Source organism: Anopheles merus, unplaced genomic scaffold (assembly GCF_017562075.2).
Source record: "Anopheles merus strain MAF unplaced genomic scaffold, AmerM5.1 LNR4000258, whole genome shotgun sequence".
Taxonomy (NCBI): Eukaryota; Metazoa; Arthropoda; class Insecta; order Diptera; family Culicidae; genus Anopheles; species Anopheles merus.
Genome location: NW_024427838.1, coordinates 43,483 through 58,189, shown reverse-complemented (window position 1 = coordinate 58,189; position 14,707 = coordinate 43,483). Strand labels below are relative to the sequence as shown.

General features: G+C 42.0%; 1 pseudogene; it reads right to left on the bottom strand.

Annotated features, from left to right (window-relative positions):
• Positions 1-850: 850 nt before the first annotated feature.
• On the bottom strand, positions 851-7,766 carry LOC121601984 (annotated as a pseudogene).
• Between the last annotated feature and the right edge of the window lie 6,941 nt (positions 7,767-14,707).

The following is a 14,707-nucleotide window of genomic DNA, read 5'->3' as shown; positions in this document are numbered from 1 at the left end:
TTTTTTTATGATATTCGCAGTAAGCGGCTGTCAAAATCATTTTTCGTTCATGATATTCATGGTTACCATGACACGACTTTTCAAACAGCAACAATCATTTGTGCAATAACAATCAATGCTTTTGCGATGACATGATTGCAAAAAAAGAGTAGAATGAATGTCATTTGATTTTTTTGCTCGATACAAATCGCTGAAATGTGATGTCGGCTGTAGGTGTTCACATAAAATTTTAAAAAATTTTATCTTTTAACTTTCCCAGTGTAAGCTTTTAACATAGCATCGATTACATTAATTTACAGATTGGTACATTTTTCAGGCATTACAAAAACAATTTATTGACTGGAATTTAAAGGAACTTGGGTACAGAAATCCACGAAATGTTGCTTATAAACTGCTTGGTAGTTTGTTGGATAACACAAACAGCACCCACTTTCAAGATTCCCTGCCAACATGGCATGGCCCCGTATAAACAAAGAGAATACATGGAAGTGTTTTTCAAGGTTTTTCAACTTTGAATTTTTCATTCCTTTCTGATTTTTCTTTTTTATCTTTGAAAAGTGGTTTGTTAAAATATATGTGTGTTGTAATTAAATGTTAGCGTGAGTTTAAGCTTACATTTGCATTTTTTGGACTTGCCGGTTAAAAAAATGTTCTAGGAGGGTTCGTTATATTTTTATTTATGATGCCGATATTGAAAAAGATTTCCTACCGAATGAAATTCTTATGTAACAAAGGCCAATTCAATTAAAAATGTTTTTATTTATTTTTTATTGTTATACTTATACTGTTATATTTTTTCATTATATTAAGTGTAACAATATTAAACCCCAATTAAACCCCCTTAAAGTAATTAAATATCTTCCTTATTCCATTCATATAAATCAGGTAGAATTTTTTCAAGCAAGGGCTGGTTCAGCTTGATCAGTAAAATGTTTTCCAACGTATCATCGTTCATTCTGGTCCGTTTATCAGATAAAACCAAACCAAGTGCGCTAAAAGCACGCTCCACAGATACCTGGTTTGATGGTACTGACAAAGTAATGTCTCTACTTCATATAGTTCAGGATGAGTGGATTTTTGCATTAACCAAAAATTCCAAACATCAAAATGCGAGTTTTGATGGGCTTCTGCGTCCAATGATATCAGCTGCCGTAGAATCTTGTTCGCGCTCGTGTATTTCTTCAGCATTTTGTTCTGGCAATGATCCTCCGTAAAGTTCAGTAAAATACAAATCAAATCACTGGAGCTATTTAGTGTCCCATTCGGAGCATTAGATGGTGATGATGATGAAGATGGTTGAACCTTAGCTTTGCATAGATGGATGCGTTCCGATGTAGAGATGATGAAGCTCTATAATTACGTAAATATCATTTTTAATATGGAAACAAAATTAATTTAAATATTAAGTTATTTGTGGTCATCTTGGATCCTCGACACACGTATCAACTTATTGCCTAACGCATAAGGACAACTCGATTTGTACTGCTTTAATTTGTGTCACAAACATATTTTTTAAAGGCTAAGCTGGCAACATTAAGTAATTGTAATTAAAAGTAATGTATTAAAGTGTGTAATTAAAATAATAAAACTGTGCAAGAAATATACTCCCCCACGTCGTGGCAACACCAAATCTGGCTGGTTCGACGATGAATGCAGACAAGTGACCGAACGTAAGAATACTGCATACCGAGCAATGCAGCAACGGCATAGAAGCGCGGCATGCGCAGAGGAATATTCACGGCTCAGACGCGAAGAGAAAAGAGTTCACCGCTCCAAGAAGCATGCTTTGGAAGAGCAAAACATGCGGGAACTCGAGCAAACCAGAGAGGCGTACGGACCGACACGAAAGTTTTACCAAGCGATAGCAGGTCACCGAAACAACGTTGTACCTAAGGTAACCTGCTGTCGCAACAAGGATGGAGATCTGGTCAGTAACCAGTAGGTGGGCTCAGTACTTTGATGAACTACTCAATGACCAGTTTAGCGAACAGCTAGAAGCGCCACTAGCAGATGGTGAATGCTACTGCCACCTAGCATAGAAGAAACACGAAAGGCTATCCGTCGGCTGAAAAATAACAAGGCACCCGGAACCGACGGAATTGCAGCCGAACTGGTCAAGAATGGAGGTGCACGACTAGAAAACGAGATTCATCAAATTGTTACTGAGGTGTGGGATAGCGATTCGATGCCTTGTGATTGGAATCTCGGCATCAACTACCCCTTATACAAGAAGGGAGATAGGTTGGACTGCAACAACTACAGGGGTATTACGGTGTGAATACCGCCTATAAAATATTCTCCCTGATCCTTCAGGATCGCCTTGTCCCGCACGTCGAAGAGATAGTCGGAAACTATCAAAGAGGATTCCGAAACGGAAAATCAACCACTGATCAGATCTTCACCATGCGGCAGATCTTGGAAAAGATGGCTGAATACAGACACGACACATACCATCTCTTCATAGACTTCAAAGCCGCATATGATAGCATAGCCAGGGTAAAACTGTATGACGCTATGAGCTCTTGGAATCCGGCCAAACTGATAAGGCTAGTTAGAATGACTATGACCAACGTCACATGCCAGGTGAGGGTGGATGGAAACTCTCAGGACCTTTTGCTACCACCAAGGGTCTGCGCCAGGGGGACGGGCTTGCTTGTCTCTTATTCAACCTGGCGCTAGAGAGGGCCATCCGTGACTCGAGGGTGGAGACTACGGGAATCATCTTCTATAAGTCAACCCAGATCCTGGCATACGCTGATGATATAGACATCATTGGTCTGCGGCTCTCCTATGTAGCAGAAGCCTACCAAGGGATCGAGCAGGCGGCAGAGAGCCTCGGATTGCAGATAAACGAGGCAAAGACCAAACTGATGGTGGCAACATCAGCGGGCCTACCAATAAATAATCAGAATCTACGTAGGCGTGACGTGCAGATAGGTGAACGCACTTTTGAAGTCGTTCCACAATTCACCTATCTTGGGTCAAAGGTCAGCAACGACAACAGCATGGAAGCTGAGTTGCGCGCAAGGATGCTGGCTGCCAACCGGTCATTCTACAGCCTGAAAAATCAGTTCACCTCAAAGAACCTGTCGCGACGGACGAAGCTGGGACTATATAGTACCTATATAGTACCAGTACTCACATACGCCTCTGAGACATGGACACTGTCCAAATCTGACGAAACCCTCTTAGCCGCGTTCGAGAGGAAGATGCTCAGAAGGATACTTGGCCCCGTATGTGTGGAAGGACAATGGAGGAGCCGCTATAATGACGAGCTATACGAGATGTACGGCGACCTCACTGTCGTACAGCGTATAAAGCTCGCCAGGCTCCGGTGGGCTGGCCATGTTATACGCATGGAAACGGACGACCCAGCCCGTAAGTCTTTTTAGGCCGTCCACAAGGACAGAGGCCCAAATTGAGGTGGCAAGATGGCGTGGAGGCGTCCGCCATTAAGGCCGGGATAACGGACTGGCAGACGAAGGCCGCGAGACCGTGAGCGGTTTCGGACACTCCTGAGGCAGGCCAAGACCGCAAAGCGGTTGTAGTGCGGATAGTAAGTAAGTAGTAAGTAAATAAAATGTTGTTTTATTAATGTAGAATGTAAATTAGAATGAAGTCTGAAATATGTTACGCACGCGAATTTCTTCTTTTTCTTCTTGATTAAAAAATTTAGAGTTCAAATAATTGAATCTTGGGTCAAGTAGAAGCGCGGCCTTAAAAACAATACTTTCTTTAAGATTTTTTAACCGATTTTTAAGGGCTTTTGTAAGCGGTTCAACGAAACGATTTCCTGGAATTGAACCGACTTTCAAAATGGTCTTCATCCAGGATAGATAAAAATCGTTCAGTGATGTATGTTTGACTTGCATGGCTTTTGTTGAAATATAGACAGGCTCAAACGCCGCTTCATATTCTTTATAAAATCTCATTGTTCTGTTAAATCTGAAAAAAAATGAAATGTTGAGGTATTGAAAAACTTTTTCGTTTATATAATAAATCTCACCTAATTACGAATGCTGCTGACCCAGTTCGTTGAAGAAATCCTCCTGTTTAAAAAATGGTTCAACATTTCGAAAATTCCTCCCCACCTGGTTTTGAGTAGAGCGGTGGGAGAGATTCATTGTTAAAAACAGTCTTGTACATAATTTTCCGGCAGTTATTTGATACTGCAGTACATTTACGAATCTCTCCATCGAATGTCTTGACCACATCTACTACCGAAAGCTGCATGTATGAACGGCACATCTCACAAGAGTGATATATTGGTAAAATTCTTTTTCAATGGCTTCTGTCAAATCTAAATAATGTTTCGGAACTGAACAGTTTTCTTCGTCCTCAAGTGGGTTGAACATGACCTGGTCATCTGATTGAAGATGCTTAAACGGCAGCGATCATGTTCGCACCATTATCACAGGTGACGTGAAAATTTGTTCTAATAAAAATTTCGTATTCAGATCGTATCGTTTCGTATGTCGATCTTTGTTTTCAAAAATTTTCCGGTGTGTCTATTATTCAGCTCAACCATTCCCATTGAATTTAGTTTAAACAAAGAGTTATTCATACTTCATCAAAACTTTCACGATAGGTAAAACATGAAATTCGCTGCAAATCGCATGCGTGTTTTTAAAAAGATTAATTGAGAATGAGGATTATTACCAATTGTATAAATGACGACATCCTTTGTAGTTCACAATAATATTGGATGTTGATCCCCAATATGTGGCGTCCAAGACGAGTTGCGCAGTCAATTTTCAAGCATAAGAGTTTTCCTTTCAAAATTGTGGTAAGTTCCTGGCGAATTTTTCGAGCAGCAGCTCCAAGATGACAAACAATTAGATCGGTGAGGTTCATCTTCAACGCATCACAAATAGGTTTCAGGATCAACCCTAAGCCGTCCCATTCGACGCACATCATAGGTACGTTATGGCAAAATATTAGCTTCATCATACCTTTAGAAACGACAATTTAGAGAGCGTTTAATATTTAAATAACATTTAGTTAATACTTATTGTTATTAATAAAGCTTGAGTAAATATTATTTGACGTAATCGCCACAAAAAAAATTAAATATATTAAATACCTTCCAGGAGCTTTTGCCGGTCAATGGCTACCGAAACTTTGGAATCTTTCCTCTTCTTTATGGGGACTTCACCGTCCTCTTGCAGCAATCCTCGGGATTTTGCCAAATCTGGGTGCACCGATCGTATATGGCGTATAAAATTACCCGGCTCATTTTTTCATTCTTTTGCCTATATTTACAACCATTTACTTCGTCGATAGTACAAACGAAGTGTCCATTTTCGAAACCCACACAACCTTCTGCTATAATTTCACGGAGTTTCCGCTTTTCTCCTGATGTTTTTGACATTTTTATTTAAGAATATTAGAATTGGAATGTGTTTCTTTACTACCTTGTTTCACTCAGAATAAGCTTGTTCTGTTCACTAACGCCACTGATTTTAGGACGACAAACGCAAAGCCAACTGCGTTCAACATGACCTAAGTTGCTTGTATCCCGGGAAAATCACAATCAAATGAATACTCAAAAAAAATATATCATCGTGTCAAATGATATTTTTTTCTATGATGTCGAACGAAAGCGTGTATCTAAAATGCGTATCATTTTGTAAAATTTTGTGTCGACGACTATCACCGTTCGCAACACTGCTCGAGAGAATCACTGAGCGTCAGATGCAAAGCTGAACGGTGAGCAAAACCGTCATGCGAATTTACATGACACGGCACTTAAAGTGTTAAATGGCACCCGTTTAGACGATCCGATACCCAACCGACATTGTCACGTTGCAACTGGTTTTTTGTATTGAAAAAGTGTTCTCAACCCCAACCGGCTTTATCGCGCGATTTTATGTGTATCTATCATTTTTCTCATTCTAACATTCACAAAACGTTTCATTCTGCCTCGCTCTCTGGGTGTTGGCCTGTATTTGCTTGCGACTTGGCTGTGTCGCATCAACGATTCCCATGTTTCATTTAGCTATCCCTTTCCATCTCGTTGAGAGAAACTCTTGCGTCTCGTTTTTCTGGGACTTGTCCAATTTCGCTTGCTACACCAATCGTTCACGCAAGCGTTCTCCTCTCGTCCGCTCTTTGTATCATTGTACAGGTTGTTGAGCAGAGTTATAACACAGTGGAATAAAGGAGGAGCAGAAACTAAACAATGAACTTGTATGTAATGTATTTCAAACTAGACTGATCATATTAAACATTTTCTACAGACTACTATGATGTGTTCATTGCACACATGTTGCTTTCTCAACACTCCTCCTCAACGTGTGCCATGAAGCCCTAACATCTCCGTAAATTTTCTTTGTTTCGTTGCTCCTAGTGGTTTCGTTAGAATGTCCGCAACCATCTCTTCCGTGGGACAATATTCAAGCATCATTTTTCTAGATTCACACTGTTGTTTGACAAAGTGTTCTTTGTTTCAATGTGTTTCTATCGACGATTGGTTCTATCAGAGTTGACGAAACAAAAGCAACTCTGGTTATACTCAAAGATTTTAACGGCTGTTTCAATATGTTCTCCTAAGTCTTTCATCAATCGAGTTAGCCACATTTGTTCATTAGTAGCTTCACTTAAGGAAATATATTCTGATTCCATCGACGATAATGCAATGCTGGTTTGTTTGCGACTGGCCCATGACACAAGTGTCGATTATCTGATTCAAACGGAAATGTGTCAAACAAAATCGCGCTACACGAACTGAAACGAAATCGGTATTATACAAGCTTGTTAGAGACTTCTTTCGTTGACTCGAGACATTGCTATCAAATTGATCTGAAATCGATTTGTTTGTCAAAACAAACTGCAACGCGTAAACGCAGGAAGTATCGTACCAATTTAAAATTATTTCTACTGGTGGCATATTATCGTTCTTTAAATCTGTTTGGCAATGTCATAAAAAGTAGCGCTTGTGGTATGATTTTCTTATTTCTGTGTATTTTGTTATTCCTACCCTTTTCCAGTGAATAATTACATAAAATTACTTTTGAATGTAATTACATGCAATTCGTGTAGTTTAAATATATGTATTAGTAGTATTAAACCGTAAAACAAAACGCTTTCCGTAGCTTTAACCTGACGGAAAGCTGTTGGACAAAAAACGGCCTCCGTTTGAGCCAGGTAATGCAAATGACCTTCGTTCAGTTCGATGTATCAAACCAGAGACAAATCGAGTGCTCTAACCCGAATCATAATAGAAAATGAGCATTTTTGATACTTTTTCTCAAGCAGTTGAGTCACATCATCGGCACTACAGCTCCACTAGCATAGAAAAACATATATCCGGTAGTCGATTTTCTTGTTATAGTATCCCTGCCCCAGTCAGCATCAGAATAACCAATCAAATGGCTACCAGCTTTGTTGAAAGTGAGCTTAAAATGTTTAGTTGCTTTTAAATATCTTACAACACGCTTAGCCGCAACCCAGCATGATTCAGTAGGATTACTAACATTACTACCAAGTATTCCCGTACTTACAGCAATATCTGGTCGCGTACACACCGATATGTATAGAAGAGCACCAACTAGACTTCTATATTGAGTAGTGTCTTTCAAAATAGAGCTTGAGTCTTGCTCCTTCAAAAATCCTTCATCCATCGGTGTTTTCGCAGTTTTTGCTTCGCTCAATCCGAACTTACGAATCAATTTTTCAATGTAACCTTCGAGGCTAACGCTGTAGTTACCTTTTTCACATTTAACCTCCATTCCCAGAAAGTAACTAACTGGTCCTAGGTCCGTCATTTCGAAATGTTCGGTTAAAGCGTGATACACAGAATCAATGAGAGTCTCGTCCACAACAACCGACTATCATATCATCCACGCACACTAAAATGTAGACTCTTTTTTCATCTTCAGTTTTATTGTATAAACACTGATCAGCAGCACTTTGTTGGAAGCCAATCTCTAGCAGAACACCGTGCAGTTTCTGGTTCCAACATCGAGCTGATTGTTTCAGACCATAAATACTCTTTTTCAATCGACAAACCAAATGCTCTTTGTCTTTTATCTCATATACAGGTGGTTGTCGCATAAAAAGCTCCTGATCTAGATTACCATATAAATAGGCCGTTTTAATATCTAAATGCCGTAATTTCATCTGTGTTTTAGAAGCTATAGCGAGCATCATACGAAATGTTGTATGGCTTGTGACCGGAGCAAATACTTGATCATAGTCTTCTCCAAATTGCTGGGAATAGCCTTGCGCCACTAGACGAGCTTTGTGTTTGATTACTTGTCCAGCTGCATTTCTCTTCCACTTAAAAATCCAGCTGCAACCAACAACCTTTCTGCCAGCAGGTAGCTCTACCAATGCATCCCATGTTCCGTTTTCTTCGTGTGATTTCAGTTCATTTATCCATTATCCATATCCATTTTTCGCGCGCTTCACAGACGAAAACTTCTTTAAATTTCTGGGTTCTTCGTTTTGTTCAGAAGATCCCGCCATATAACTTTCCTCCCTGAATCGAACAGGTGCGATGCCTTTTGTTGTTCGCATGGACCTACGTACACTTTGATGCATTTCAATAGCCCCTGTTTCATCTGATAGTTCGCCATCAGATGCACTGTTATATGGTGTAACATCAAGATCATCTACGGTATCGTTCATGTTCGATTCCCTAATGCTGGAGGATTCAGCAGAAGCCTCCATTTGAACGATGTTTTCTCTCGTGGTAGTTTATTCTGCGCGACATAATGAAGGAGTTGATCCAAGTGGCAGTACCACTACTCATCCTGATGTCGTTGGTTTCGGTTTTGTTCCAATTTTCTCAACCTCGCATTGTTCTAAAAAATTTGCGTCACGACTAATTGTTTGTAATTGTAATTGTTTTCGTCTCCAGGTTTACGAATCGATAGGCCTTCTGATTGTCCGCGTATCCGACGAACACCAACTTTTCAGCCTTTTTATCCAACTTACGCCGTTTTTCTTTAGGAATGTGTATAAAAGCTTCTGAACCAAATACTCGAAGATGTTCATACGAAGGATTCTTTCCGTGCCACATTTCGTAAGGTGTCGATTCCAGTAAGGAGGATGGCAAGCGATTTTGTAAATAATTGGCAGTAGTGATCGCTTCACCCCAGAACACCTTGTCCATGTTCGATTCTGCCAACATGCATCTCATCATTTCAACGAGGTACCGGTTCTTACGTTCAGCCACGCCGTTTTGTTGTGGAGAATATGGGGCAGTTTGTTGATGCACGATGCCGTGATCTACAAAAAATTCCTTTAAAGAATTGCTCCTGTACTCACCACCACCATCCGATCTGATGACTTTCGGATAGTATCCAAACTGTGTTTTCATCATGGCGCAATATTCTCTGATCCGGTTTTCTGTCTCACACTTGTTTTGCAACAGGTAGATAATTGTATACCGACTAAAATCATCAACCATAGTCATACAATATCGGCTTCCTCGGGCTGTTGATACTTCAAACGGTCCTCCCAAGTCCGTATGTATCAGTTCGCCAACACCAGATGTCCTTGAAGATGAAGAACTTGGGAAAGGATCACGGCTCATCTTCCCTTCACAGCATGATCCACAAATGGATTTAATATGACATCGGTTGATGTTCAAGCCGCTTCCCAAATTGTTCCGCGCAATCTTCATTATGGCTTCTATGTCACGATGGCCAAATCGACGATGCTATAGGTGTATACAGGAAGCTTCATGTTTTTATCTACCAACATGGCTTGTTCAGTCTGTTTTAGATAATACAGACCACCTTTACGTTCACCAATCAGCAATACTTGTTTTCCTTTCAGGACACGACATCCAAACCTATCGAAAAACACTTCGAATCCATTATCGGTAATTTTACTTACAGATAATAGGTTTGTCGTCAAAGATGATACATGACACACCTTTTCCAAGGAAACTTTCTTGCGTTTTCCGTTTCCATCCATGGAAAACAATTAGCAGCTTCCGACACCAGCTGACTTGATGGAATCTCCGTTCGCTAATGAAATCGAGGATTGCATACACACTTTGACAGTTGTCCACATAGCGTGTCTACTGCTATCGCTCCGCATTTGTCCGCTATTTTATTGGTGTAATCTGGTTTTGCTCTAGTCAACACTAGTTTAGTTGTGTCCATTAGTGAAGTCTCGTGACCCTGCCATCGTGTTCCTGACGACATCCACCGTGTTCGCGATATATTTGGCTTCTATTTGTGGCTCCTTCGACGTTCATCTACAGCGGCATCTAAAATGGAGGATGTGTGTTATGCATGTTCTGAAGCACTGGGCCCGGTTGAAGGGTCAATTACGTGCCTATATTGTGAGGGTACATACCATCTGGCGTGCACCAAGGTTCCTATATCGGTCATCGACGAAGTGAAACGGATGGCTTCCCTGCACTGGAGTTGCATTGGGTGTACTAACGCCATCGGGAATCCGCGCAGCAAGGCGATCAAGGGCATAGGTATGCAGGTTGGGTTTCAGGCAGCCCTCACAGCTGCTGTTGATGCCATGAAGGCTAGCTTGGTCCCACCGGTAATACAGGAGATTCGGGATGGCTTTGCCGGAATCGCCACGGCCCATTCGGCATCCTTGCAACATAGCAATCAATTGCTCCCAGATGCACTACCAAACGGAAAAAGACAAAGATTATTTCGTGATGCAGTTGCATCCTCAGATGCCGTGTTTGTTGACAGTGCAGCAATCTCAAACGTCACAAATACCAACAACACTCACCGGATCGATCGTCCTTCACTACCACCAATAATAACAGGTACTAATACAACCTCCGCTTCAATACCAACTGTTTCACAGACACCAAGAACCGATTATTTATGGCTGCATCTTTCAAGGTTGGCTGCGTCCGTCACCATAGAGCAAGTTGTCTCGTTGGTGTGTTTGCAGTTGGACACTGCAGACGTAATTGCTTTTAGTCTGCTAAAAGCAGGAACGGTTCCTAGCCCATTCCTAGCCCTTCGTAGTAAGGCACTTAACGCAGTCTCCTGCCGGTCGGGCTCGGTGTGCGTGAGTTCATCTCGCTCCCGCCGCGATCTCTACATTCACGCACACAACACACGAACACGTACCGCAACAACCCCGTACTCAGCAGACACCGGGACCACTACAACCTCGCACTCAACACTCACCGGCACCACAGCAGCCTTGTACCCAACACAATAATCCCCACAATAATCCATACTCACCTGTACATATCCATGAACCCGCACCAACACAAACTGAACAATCACCAACCGATATGAACTGCACTCTCCCTTCACCCACTCTTCCGTCCACGTCACGTTCAAAAACACTTAAAACTACACTGCTTCAGTTTTTTTCCGAAGTAACCGCACTACAGCAGCGCAGCCATATTTGCGCATACGGCTCGAGCAAATCCTTCGACAACAAACACAATACACTCACCTTCTACGATAAGCTTGCTAAAATGCAACACCCCAGCGCCTACTAACACTATGCAACAAGCACCCACTGATCGAGCGGCTTGTATCACTGTGTACTATCAGAATGTGCGTGGCCTGCGTTCTAAAGCCGATGAGTTCCGTTTGTCGGTTCTTGAGACGGAATACGATATATTGGTACTCACTGAAACTTGGCTCGATCCCTGTATTCCCACCGCTCTCCTGCTAGGAGATGAGTATCGTGTTTACCGATGCGACCGGGATGCCACTAACAGCTCTCACTCTCGTGGAGGTGGTGTTTTAATTGCATGCAACGTTTCTCTTCTCTCTTATGTGCTTCCTACGTTGCCGCAACTGTTAGAATTCACTTGCGTATGTATTCAGTTATGTGACCACCGTTTGTTTATTGCCGCTGCCTACCTGCCTCCTAACCATAGCATGAATGAGGAGAAAATAAGTGCATTGATCGACTTCGTTGCTAATATCTGCACTACTCTTGGTCCGAGAGACAGATTCATGCTTATTGGTGATTTCAACCAGTCTACGCTATCCTGGACATCGGCTTCAGAGGAAAATGGAGCTGCTTTTGATTTCTATGAGCCTCATGCACGCTCTGCGCGCAGTGTCCAATTCGTTGATGGTTTGCATCAGAGTGGACTATACCAGCTTAACTTCAATACTAACTCATCGGGGCGAATACTTGACCTAATTTACGCAAATTGGCCAGCTGCATCTACATGTTCTTCAATACGTGTCTGTGAATATCCCCTACTACTATCGACGAACACCACCCTCCGCTTGACTTTGATCTGGACAACGTAGCCCCAGTTACGATCGCTACAGCCATTGATGCTGATAAAAGGCTGAATTATGCTCGTGTTGACCTTCCAAAATTGGAGCGATTTATTTTATCTTTTGACAATTCTTTTAACTGTTCGGACTATTCAACCATTGACGATGCCACAAAAGCTTTTTGTGAGTTCATGAGATCTGCTATATGTGAATGCACTCCTGTTAAAATTCCTCGTCGTGGGCCACCATGGGCTGATCGCACACTAAATGCATTAAAAAAGAAAAAAGAAAAGCCTATTCTGATCAACGAGCAGAACGAAACAGCACGTCACGTCTTTACTACAACAGAGTTCATTCTCTCTATCGCCGATATAATAGATCCTGTCACCAAAGTTATTTGAAACAAACTGCACGTTCCCTCTGCAAGTACCCTAGGCGCTTTTGGAGTTATATGGACAAAAAACGAAAATCTGCTGGGCTACCAAGCATTATACGTTATGACGGTGACAGTGCCTGTTCCCTGCCAGAAATGTGTAAATTGTTTGCCTTGCGCTTCAAGGACAACTTCGCTTCCCAAACTACTGGTCCAGAAGATGTGGCCGATGCTCTCTCTAACACACCTGTTGGTGCACTACTCCCTATGCTACCAGTCATCACCGTCGATACGAACACCTCTGCCATCAAACGTGTCAAATCCTCATATACTCCTGGCCCAGATGGTATACCGGCCGTTATCCTAAAGTGGTGTGCTTCTGCGCTTGCTCCCACGCTGATGAAGATTTTTAAGGAGTCCCTGAGATGTGGAACCTTTCCTGCCACTTGGAAATCTTCCTGGATGACACCCATCTACAAGAAGGGCTGTAAGAATGGTGCTGTAAACTATCGTGGCATAACCTCACTCAGCGTGTGTGCAAATGTGTTTGAAATGCTAATCTACGAGCCATTGTTGGCCTCGGCCTGCAACTATATTAGTGTGAATCAACATGGTTTTGTACCCAGGCGATCTACAACGACTAATCTACTAGAATTTGTTAGCAAATGCCATAAATCTATCGATACCGGTTTACAACTAGATGCTATTTATACGGATATCAAGGCAGCATTCGACAGTGTATCGTACTCCATCTTGCTTGCGAAACTCGACTTACTTGGTCTCCCAAACCCTATGATAATGTGGCTTAGATCGTACCTTACAGATCGTCAATATTCTGTGAAGTTAGGCCCGTACATGTCAAGTCCAGTGCATGCATCTTCTGGAGTCCCGCAGGGCAGCAACCTGGATCCTTTGCTGTTCTTCTTTTCATCAACGACGCGACGTTGATCCTTCCGGCTGATAATCACCTACTGTACGCAGATGACGCGAAAATTTTTCGTGTTATTCGTGAACCAGAAGACCACGCCCGACTGCAAACTTCTTTGCATGAGTTCCAGTGTTGGTGCAACCGTAATGCTTTATCCCTATGCACAGATAAATGTGAAGCCATCACTTTCAGTCGTTCTCGCTGCCCATTATTGTATGAATATGCGCTTGATGGACAGTCTTTGGCGCGAAAACAATGTGTTAAGGATCTAGGTGTTTTGCTCGATATAAAACTATCATTTAAGGATCAACTGGATCACGTAGTAGCCACCAGCAACAGAATGCTAGGTCTAGTTATCAATATGACTCGCGAGCTTAATGATATACCTTGCACCAAGGCGCTCTATTGCTCACTTATCCGGTCGTTGATGGAATATGCAAATATCGTTTGGTGGCCAACTGCAGCGCGTCCATTAGCTCGATTTGAATCAATCCAGCACAAAATTTCACGATTTGCACTTCGCTCATGGAACCAAAGGCTCGATAACCGAACTAGATGTTTACTACTCGGGCTACCCACCCTAAGTGAGCGAATACGAAAAGCCAGGTTGTCGTTCATCACGGGACTTCTCGACGGCCGTATTGACTCTCCGTCACATCTGGCTGCCATCAACCTGTACGTTCCTGCCAGGCCGCTCCAAACTCGGGCAATGGTGGCCCTCGACGACCATAGAACGCAATTTGGCTCCTCTGATCCGTTCCTTCTCATGTGCCGTGCTTTCAACGCAGTCAGCGACGCTTTTGACCCGAGGATTTCGCCAACTGAGCTTAATGATCGTGTTTCTGTGTTAAATTTGGTTCCATAGTGCACACTTTATGTTCTATGTTATTGTAATCCACTGTAAAGAACTAATTGTTAAACATTGCTAAAATGGTTCGAGAGGGCATTATTGTCCATCGATAGACAAATAAACATAAACATCTATTAATTTCAAAATAGACGTATCGTTCGTCATGTTCCTGCCTTCGTTCCTATCCTGTTCTGTTGTTTTCGGCACTCCTAGGGTTAGAGGGAAATATTAACTATTTTGCTAACAGCTGTTCTATTTAACGCGAAGCACAATACTTACCAACCAATTGAATATTGTTGCTATCGTGGTCCGTGCTCACTTCCGTTCGTGCATGTGTTACGATTTGCTATAGAAAACGAAATTGA